Source organism: Tamandua tetradactyla, chromosome X, assembly GCF_023851605.1.
Source record: "Tamandua tetradactyla isolate mTamTet1 chromosome X, mTamTet1.pri, whole genome shotgun sequence".
Taxonomy (NCBI): Eukaryota; Metazoa; Chordata; class Mammalia; order Pilosa; family Myrmecophagidae; genus Tamandua; species Tamandua tetradactyla.
The window spans coordinates 41144579-41154157 of NC_135353.1; positions in this window are offsets into that span (position 1 = coordinate 41144579).

Consider the following 9579-nt stretch of genomic DNA (forward strand, 5'->3'; position numbering starts at 1 on the left):
CAATTGGGCATGCCACTTCTCCATGGAGATAATCTAATCAAAAGTTCCACACTACAATGTTGAATCAGAATTTAGAGAAAAGGCTGCCCCCAAAAGATTGGATTAGGCTTAAAACATGGTGTTTCTGGGCTACATGATATTTTCAAACTGGCACAGGGAGCAATAACTATTCCTGGCAGTGTGGTTGTGCAATCACTACCAATGGGAGACACTATTCTCAGACTATTTGCAGTAATTATTTTTCCCTCTTAAGCCATCAGTCCTACTCCTTGTCCTGAGCTATAACCTTACCCCTCTACCGTTGATTTGAGGACCTTACCCATCTCTTCTGTCCCATTTTCAACACTTCTTGATAGATGGGAGTTGTAAAGACTTTTCACAGATGTCCCGTGACCATTCCCAAGGGCATTGGTGACCCAACCAGGGATAGATATCAGCTACTAACCTCCAGTATGAATGTGTCAGGCCTTATGGGTGCAGCTTACCAGATTGGCATCCTATGTTTGTTAAGTACTAATAATCCTGTTTCCATCATCCCACCACATGGGGACCCTAACCCCCACCATCCTAGGAATCATGTGTAATGGGTGAAAAGTGGGTTGATCTCCTGACAGTGGCTGAAAAAGAGAGTCCCAAATTGTGTGTCCTTGTTCCTCATTTTGGGGGCAATCCTCATCCTGAGGATGGATGTGCTGCAAAGCCTGGTTTCCTCCCCTACCCTTGTCCCCTCCCTGGGCTACAAAAAGGATAGGGCCACATTTTCCTTCCAGGGAACTGCTGAGTTCAGCTTCCAGAGGGCACAAGTAAGGTGGACAGACCTTCTGGTAAGAGCTGTCAGGATGTAGACATTGAAGTTCTTTTATCAGGTGGCCACTAAAGTTCTCCACAATGTTGGTTGCCTGTGGATGATGGGTGACAAGGAAGACCTATCTAATTCTGTGAGTCTAGGCCCATTGTTAAATAGATTGTGCAGTAAAGCAGGATCCTTGGTCAGAGGAGATGTCTAGGTACTCAAAGAGGTGGCAGAACTACTGTTCCAAGATATCCCATGTACATACCACAGCTGCGTGATGAACTGGAAAGGAAAAGTTCAAACCTGAATAGGGGTCTAGCATGACTTGGGACAGCAGGAGAGGGACAATGTAGCCTACTTTCCATGAGAAGTTGTGGCAGCTCAGAGGTCAGAATCCCTCCCTTAGGGAAAAAAGTGGAGCTTTCAGCACACAGCAGTCCATGTGACCAGAACACAGACTTTGAAGGTCACTGAGCCTAATCACTGCTGCTGGTCAACTTTCATGAGACTCAGCTGAGACATCTACATGGCCAGTTCTCATAAGTCTCTGCTATATAAGGCACTCCCCTTCTTCTTGTTTTTTGCGGATCACTGATTTCCATTTCCCAATTGACCACCATCAGGAAAGAGCCATATCCTTGTTAGTAAGTCCCAAATTAAACTCATGGGGAACTTTTTGTCCTGTGCGTTCTTTGGTCCCAGGCTTGAGCTGATATAGGGGTGCCAGGAGGATATTGAGATGAAGAATATGCTGGCTTCAATATGCAAACAGGACAAAGTCTGATGCACAATGCATTTTTTGCATTCAAACTCCCACAGTCTATAATCAGCTACCACACTCCACTCACCTTTTTTACTGGCCGCATTTCACTGTTAAGTATAGAGATAGTACAGCAAAGGACACCTGCAGATAGAAGGTCCTTTCTGAGTTCAGTAATGTCCTTTTACCCACCAAGAAGGTGGCATTGCTGCTGCTGTACAATGATATGAAGAGATGGGAGCACTGAGTGTGCACTGTCTGTCATTTACCCACCCATGATGGCCAGAATTTGTTGGGAAGAGGAAGGGTATCCTTGCAGCCACCACTGGGATGTGTGGTGGTGCAAGATTTCAATTCCTATAATTCATTCTCCAATGGGAAACACAACCACAGAGGTGGCCAAAGGGCAATAGGGACCAACCCATAGTATGATAGTAACCTCCCATTACCATACCTGCATGGAATGCTCAACATTTCCCAATGCTATTAGCTGCTCCCTCTCCTCTGTATCTCCTGGAATGATAGTGACCTGGCTGCCTGCACCCAAAGGCATTATTAAGGTTGGGTCACTGCTTCTAAACTGTGCATACACTGGGGCATTCAGTCCCTAAGATTGGGGATGGGGCACTTTGGCCCCACTCTAGGCATTTTCAATTTAGTCAAGTCTAGGTAAAGAGGTCCTTCCTAGAGGCAAGGCTTCTCTGTCAAGGCTGAAGGGAGAGGCAGGAGATCTGCAGGATCCTCCTCCACCTCCTCTTCTCATATCTGGGGATTTTGAGGCTGGGGGTGGGTAGGGGCAGATTGTTTGCAGCTGTACTGTCAACTATTCCCTCCCCACACCCCCACCTCTTACTCCCTTAATTCCAACTGACTAGGCATTTTTTGGAGGACAGATTTGGACATGGGGCAGCCAAGACTCCTCCCTTCTGCCTGGTTTATCAGGGTGGTAGAAAGGCCCTCATTGTAAAGTTGGGACAGCCATAAGAGGAGATCCTCTCCAAGTTTCTGCACACATCTATGTTTTATATCCTTGTCTCTTTCCCCATAAACATCGCACTTATGTATTCATCTATGCATCCTCATCTTCAGTTAAAATAATCTCCTGAGTGACCAGCCACACACTAACTTCAAGATCAGGTTAGCCTGAGAGCAGGTGCACCTGGTTCCAGAATGAGAACAGATATAAGAAGCCTTGATGCATGCAACAACATGGATGAACCTTGAGGACATTATGTCAAGAAAAATAAGCCAAACACAAAATGACAAATATAATATGGCCCCACTAATATGAACTAATTATAATGAACAAACTCCAGGAGTTAAAATCTAGAATACAGTTTGCCAGAAGACAGAAAGAGGGTAGAGAATGAGCAGATGAGGCTTAAGGTATACAAAATATTAAATAAAGTTGATTGTATATGTTTGGAAATAGATATAGGTGATGACAGCACAATACTATAAATGTAATTAACCATGCTGAGTATGAGTATAGTTGAAAGGGGAGGTCTAGGGTCATGTACACAATTAACAGGAAAGCTGGAGGATAAAACATGGGACTGTATAACATAGAAAAACCTATTGTAGGTGATGATGGTGGTTAATTGTAAAAATATAGGAAAGTTCTTATATGAACAAGAACAAATGTACAACACTATTACAAGGTGTTAATAATATGGTGGCATATGGGAAAACACAGCGCAAACTAAGGACTATAATTAGCAATAATATTGTGATATTCTTTTATCAGTTATAACAAAGGTACGATACCAAAGCTAAGCATCAATAATAGGGAGGTATAACGGGTATGGGATCTTTTTTTTGGAGCAATGAGAATATTCTCAAATTGATTGTGGTGGTGAATGCATAATCATGTGATTATACCAAGTCATTGATTATACACTTTGGGATGGATCATATGGTATGCAAATAAAACTGTTAAAAAAGAACATGGTGCTGGCACAAGGACAGATATATAGAACAAAGGAATCAAATTGAGAGCTCAGAAGTCAACCCTCATTGTGCTGGTTTGAAGCCAGAAATGACATGTCCTTTTTCCTAATCCAATCTTGTGGGGGCAGCCATGTTTCTTTTAGTCCTGATTCAATATTGTGGGGTGGAATATTTCTATTGGATTGCTTCCATAGAGATGTGATATGCCCAATTGTGGGTATGACCTTTTCTGATTGGGTGGAGATATGGCTGTCCAGTCAAGGTGGGTCTTGATTAGTTTACTGGAGTCCTTTGAAAGGGGAGACATCTTGGAGAAAACACTTCAGAGTGACATAGATGCAAGCATTTGTAGATGCTTGGAGTGCTGACAGACAGAACAGAGGCCTAGACATAGACGCTTGAAAATACAAAGCCCCAGCAAACATTGCTCTGTGCCTTCCCATGAGACATTAAGCAAGCCAGAAGCCAGAAGGATCCCTAGGGGCTGAGAAAGCTGATTGAAACCAGAAACCAGGAGAGGATCCAGACACCAGTCATGTGGATATTCACATGGAAAAAGAATGAACTGTGACCCCCACATACAGCATACAAAAAAAAGTGGTAGAGAATTTGGCAAATTGAGTACTGTTGTTGGATGGAAGGCAGAACTTGAGAATGATGAACTTGGATATTTAGCAGAAGAAATTTCCAAGCTATATCTGGAAAAGACAGCCTGGCAGCTTCTTGGAGCTTATATTAAAATGGGAGATGAAAGAGATAACTGAGAACTCTTGGATACAAAAAAATAAAACCAGAAATTTATGGCTCTTGAAAGTCTTTGGCTTCCAGATATTAAAACCTTAGAGAATAGTGCCCCACGTGAGGATTTAACCAAACATGGAAACAGTCAGCCATATCAGAAAAAGTCTGAATTGGAAAAGGAGTTATCCAGAAAGAATTTATGCAAGATTCTATTATCTGATGGGTATGGTCCGTGTATATGGCATGAAAAATTGACAAATCTCTTGCAAGACCTATATTAAACAGAACTACTGCTAGTCTGAACTAAAAGGAACAGAAAATGGACAGCTTCATGCCATTGTGATTAGAGAAAGTGCTTTGAATAATTGCAATGTTTTTAAATTTTTAAGATCTGTTTTGTGCCCTAGCATATGATCTATCCTGGAGAAGGTTCCATGAACATGAGAAAAGAATGTATATCCTGGTTTTTGGGGGTGTAACAACCTACATATGACTCTTAGGTTTAATTCATTTCTCAAATTAAGTACTCTATTTCCTTGTTGATCCTCTGTCTTGTTGTTATATCTATAGAGGACGATGGTGTGTTCAAGTTTTTTGCTATTACTGTTGAAATATCTATTGCTTCTTTCAATTTTGCCAATGTTTGTCTCATCTTCTTCAGAGCTCCTTGATTTGGAGCATAGGCATTTATGATTATTATTTCTCCTTGGTTAATTGGCCCTTTTATTAATATATATTGTGCTTCTTTGTCTCCTATGATGTCTTTATATTTAAAGTCTCTTTTGTCTGATATTAGTGTAGCTACTCCTGCTTTCTTTTGATTACAGCTTGCATGGAACATCTTTTCCATCCTTTCACTTTCAATCTATTTGTATCCTTCTGTCTAAGATGAGTATTTTATAAACAGCATATAGCCGGATTATATTTCTTAATCCATTCTGCCAATCTGTATCTTTTAATTGGCAAATTTAGTCCATTAAGATTCAAAGTTATTATTGAAAAGTCATTTATTGAATCCACCATCTTGTCCTTTGGATTTTATTTGTCAGATCTATATATTCCTTTCCTCTTTTTCCTTTAAGTTATAGTTACTGATACTCTTCAATTCTGTGCCCTCCTCCAGATCTCCCTCTCCTGTCTTGTTTTTCGGCCAGCAGAAATCTCTTTAGTATTTCTTGTAGGACCAGGTTCTTATTGACAAGTACTCTCAGCATTTGTTTGTCTGTAAAATTTTGAATCTTCCTCAGTTTTGAAGGAAAATTTGTCGAGCACAGAATTCTTGGCTGGAAGTCTTTCTCTTTCAGTATCTTAAATATATGATGCCTCTTTGCCTTCTCACCTCCACAGTGTCAGTTGAACAGTCCAAACTCTGTCTTATGTGGTTTCCCTTATATGTAGTAGATTGTTATTTCTCTTGCTGCTTTCAGGATTTTATGCTTTTCATCAACATTTGACAGACTAATTAGTATGTGTCTTGGAGAAGGCCTATTTGGGTTTATTCTATTTGGAGTTCATTGGGCTTCTTTGATTTGCATATTTATGTCCTTTATAAGGGTTGGGATGTTTTCCCCTATTATATCTTCAACTAATCTTCCTAGCCCTTTACTCTTCTCTTTTTCTGGGACACCAATGAGTCTTATATTTGTGTGCTTTGTTTTGTCCATCATTTCCCTGAGATCCAATTCAAATTTTTCCATCTCTTTTGCCATTTGCTCTTTTGTGTGTTCAAAATCAGTTGTCCTGTCCTCTAGTTTACTTATTGTTTCTCCTGTCTCTTCAAATCTGCTGTTGTGTGTCTCTAGAATATTTTTCATTTGGTCTACAGCATCTTTAATCTGTGTGATATCTGCTATTTTTAAATTTATTCTTTCAAATTCTTCTTTATGCTCTTCTAGTGTCTTCTTGACCTCCTTTATGTCATTATCCATCCCACTGATTTTATTTAGTAGAGTTATATGTGCATCTTTGAATAGTTCCAAAGTCTGTGTCTCCTCCGGCATTAATTTGATCATTAGGCTGGAATATATCTGTCTGCATCTTGATGTGTTTAGCTCCCTTCAACTTTCTGTTGCCTTCAAGGGATATAAATATCTCGATAGATTTACTTTGGAAGTTTATTTCCTTCAGTAGTCTAAAGCTTTGAATTTGTGGATTTGTGAGATGGACGGGTGCAGAATGCAGGGTGTGGAACCAGGCACAACAGTGTGATGATGGGTTGCAGTGCATGTATAGACATGATTTGGAGACACTATTCTGGTGCCTATGAGTATGGAGTGTGGGGCATGTGTTTCTGGAATTGTGGTGCAGGGCCATGGGGACAGAGTACAGCTCAGACAGGCCTTGAAGGACAGGAGCAGGGTGTGGCATGGGGGACAGAGAGGTAGAGTACAGCAAGAGGTGGATGGGAGGGCTGTGCAGATGCATGGGGATTGGTGCACAGGCAGGATGTGGATTCACTCTTGGAGTGTGGGGTCAGTATCAGGGTGTGGGGGTACAGGACAGAGATGTCAGGGCACAGGGAGGGCAGGAAGCAGGTGTGTCCTTGCACAGGGAAAGTGTTTCAGGAGGGCCATGATGCAGACACTTGAGTATGTAGGGGCAGGGCACAGGTCACAGGAGTTGAAGGATGTGGATCAAGGGCGGGTGGTGTCAGATGGGCATGGCCCTGGCGTAAGTGTGTAGGTGCGGGGGGTGGGGTTGTAGCAGGTGTGCATGCATGTACAGGGGAGGGGCTATGTAGCCCAGATGTGTGCATGAGCACCTGCCAGGTGTGGGAGAAGGGCGCTTGTGCCAGAGGGTGGAGCAAGGGCGTGCGCAAGTAAGGGGCAGGAAGTTGGAGTGCATGATTCAAGAGATCAATGCACAGATGTGTGGGCGTTTGGCGGGGAGGATGTGGTTGTGCACATGTGGGTATGGGGTTGGGAACCTGGTATGTGCATGTTCATGGGTAGTGGACTAGATTTGTGCCTGTATGGACTGGGGGCTGGTATGGCCTAGATGCACAGATCAGCATTTGGCCAGAGCTGAAGGTTGTGGTGGGGGTGTACACATGTGCGGATCTGGAAGACCAAGGTGTGTATGCATGTGCAGAATTCAGGGCGGATGGGGCCGGGTCACGTGACTTTATGGGCTAGGGGCACTTGTGGCTTGGGCATGAAGGTGAGTGCCAGCATCCTGCAGAAGGCAGGGAGGTGGAGGGGGAGGTCGAGGGGCTGGGCACGGGTGTGCGGGTCTTGGGAAGGGCAGGGTGAGATTGTGAGATTCTGTGGGAGAGTTAAGTCAGGCTAGAACAGGCATGCTCATGTGCATGGAGCAGGGGTGTGGGGCAGGGATGCACAAAGGTGGGGGAAATCATGATGGGTAACAGGATTCAGGTGCATGGAGTGGGGGGGAATCACAAGGTAGGGTCAGCGCACGTGAAGGCAGCACATTATGCAGCTTGGCTTACTTCCTTGTCTCCATCTCCTTGTCTGTGCACTCCTAAGGGCTCCAGGCTTCTGTTTCAAAATGGGAGTGTTAGGCTGTTTGCACTAGCTGGATGGTCTTCAGTTCTCTGCATCTCAGTTCTTCAGCTTTTGCAGCCATGGCTTCCCTATGCGGTGTAAAGGACCCTCCCAGGTCACTTACACCCTGGAATCGCTGTCCCAGTCACCTTCCCATTACTCCTCTAGCTCTCTGGGGAGAAATTTTATTCCCACAGCTACATTGTTATATTAATAATCCAACATTAGCATATGGCAATGCCTTCATCTTATAATACACCCCACATATCTATAAAACAAAGGGCAGAAAACATTTCTAGTCCTGCTATCTTTGCCAATAAGCCACAAAATCGTCAGTAACCAATTCACAGCCAAGCTTTACTATCTTTGTAAAGATAAGCTAAACAAAAATTCACTCTCTCTGCACACAATCTGCCAATCAGCCCCTGGGTCTATTGCTTATCAGGTACTAAGCAATGAGCCAGCAAATTTGGAAGCCTCCAGAACCTGTAGAAAACATGGCATGAATCTTCTTGAAATTTACACAACACTTGAAAGACAAACCTGTTATAAATATAAATTGTAATTATAAACATGAAAAAAAAAAGCCTTCAACTATGCAGGCAATTTCAATAACTCTCCCCCCAACACACCATGGATGAAGAAACCACCATCACCCCACTGTCCCAACCACCAGTCTCTCATCTTGATTGCTTTGCCCTGAATGTATAGGGAAGATTGTGCTGTAGGCCTGGGGAAAATCAAACAAAGAGATTCCTGTGGATTTCTTCCTAGGAAAAACAGACAAATTCATAAGAGGCTTCAGCCCAAGAAGGACCCTGTCACTGGGAGATACAGGATGTCTGATATTAATTCATTTCTTTACTTATTCATTCATTCACAAATGTTTATGAGCACCCACTAATTGCTAATCCATGGGCTGGGCATTGTACAAGACATACATGGTCTCTGCCTATATGTAGTTCACATTCCAATGAAGAGACAAGTAAACCATTAATTATAGTTTGTGAGCGTAATGCCATAACAGAAGAGTAGAGGGCTGTGGGTGTGCCCCCAGCACAACTTATATGGCTCAAGAAGAGATTCTGGTACATCTAAGTTGAAGACTCAAGTATGATAGGAGTTTTCCAGGTGAATGAGTTGGGGATTGTCCCAGGAGAGAGAACATTATGTGCAAAAGGATGGGGATAAAAGACCCAATTGAAGAACTGGGAAAAGGCTATATAGAAGGATCTTAGAGAACAGTGGTGGAAGGGGAGACTGACAGAAGAAAAATAATCAAGGAACAGGTATTGAAGAGCCCTAGAATCCATGGAACCAGAATTTGAACTTTATCATAATGACAGAAGGAGTGTTAAGCAGGGAAGTGACATGACCAGGTTTGCATTTTAGAGAGAAGAGTCTGCCTGCATTGAGTAGAAAGGATTGTAGGCAGGTGTGATAGATTTAGTTGTGCTGCTCAATTTGAAAATATTTTTTATCTTGATTCACATTCTGGAAGGTGTGAACCCATTTTCTTCAAGATATTATTTCAGTTAAGGTGTGGCCCCATTGTATCAGCTTGGGGTTTTAATCTGGATTATTGGAGTCCTTTACCAGTAGTGTGAAAGTCAGACAGAGGAGAAGCCAGAAAAGGCTGCCAAGTACATTGCCATATAACAGGAGAGTGAAGGACTGAGGATGGCTGGTAGCCAATTCCAGAATGCTACAGTGTTCTGAGTGAAAAAATTGCCTTGCTGACAGTCAATTTTGGATTTCTCCTAGCCTCAAAACCACGAGCCAATAATTTCCCAATTATTCCCTATCAGGCTCTTTCTTACGTGGAAGGCACA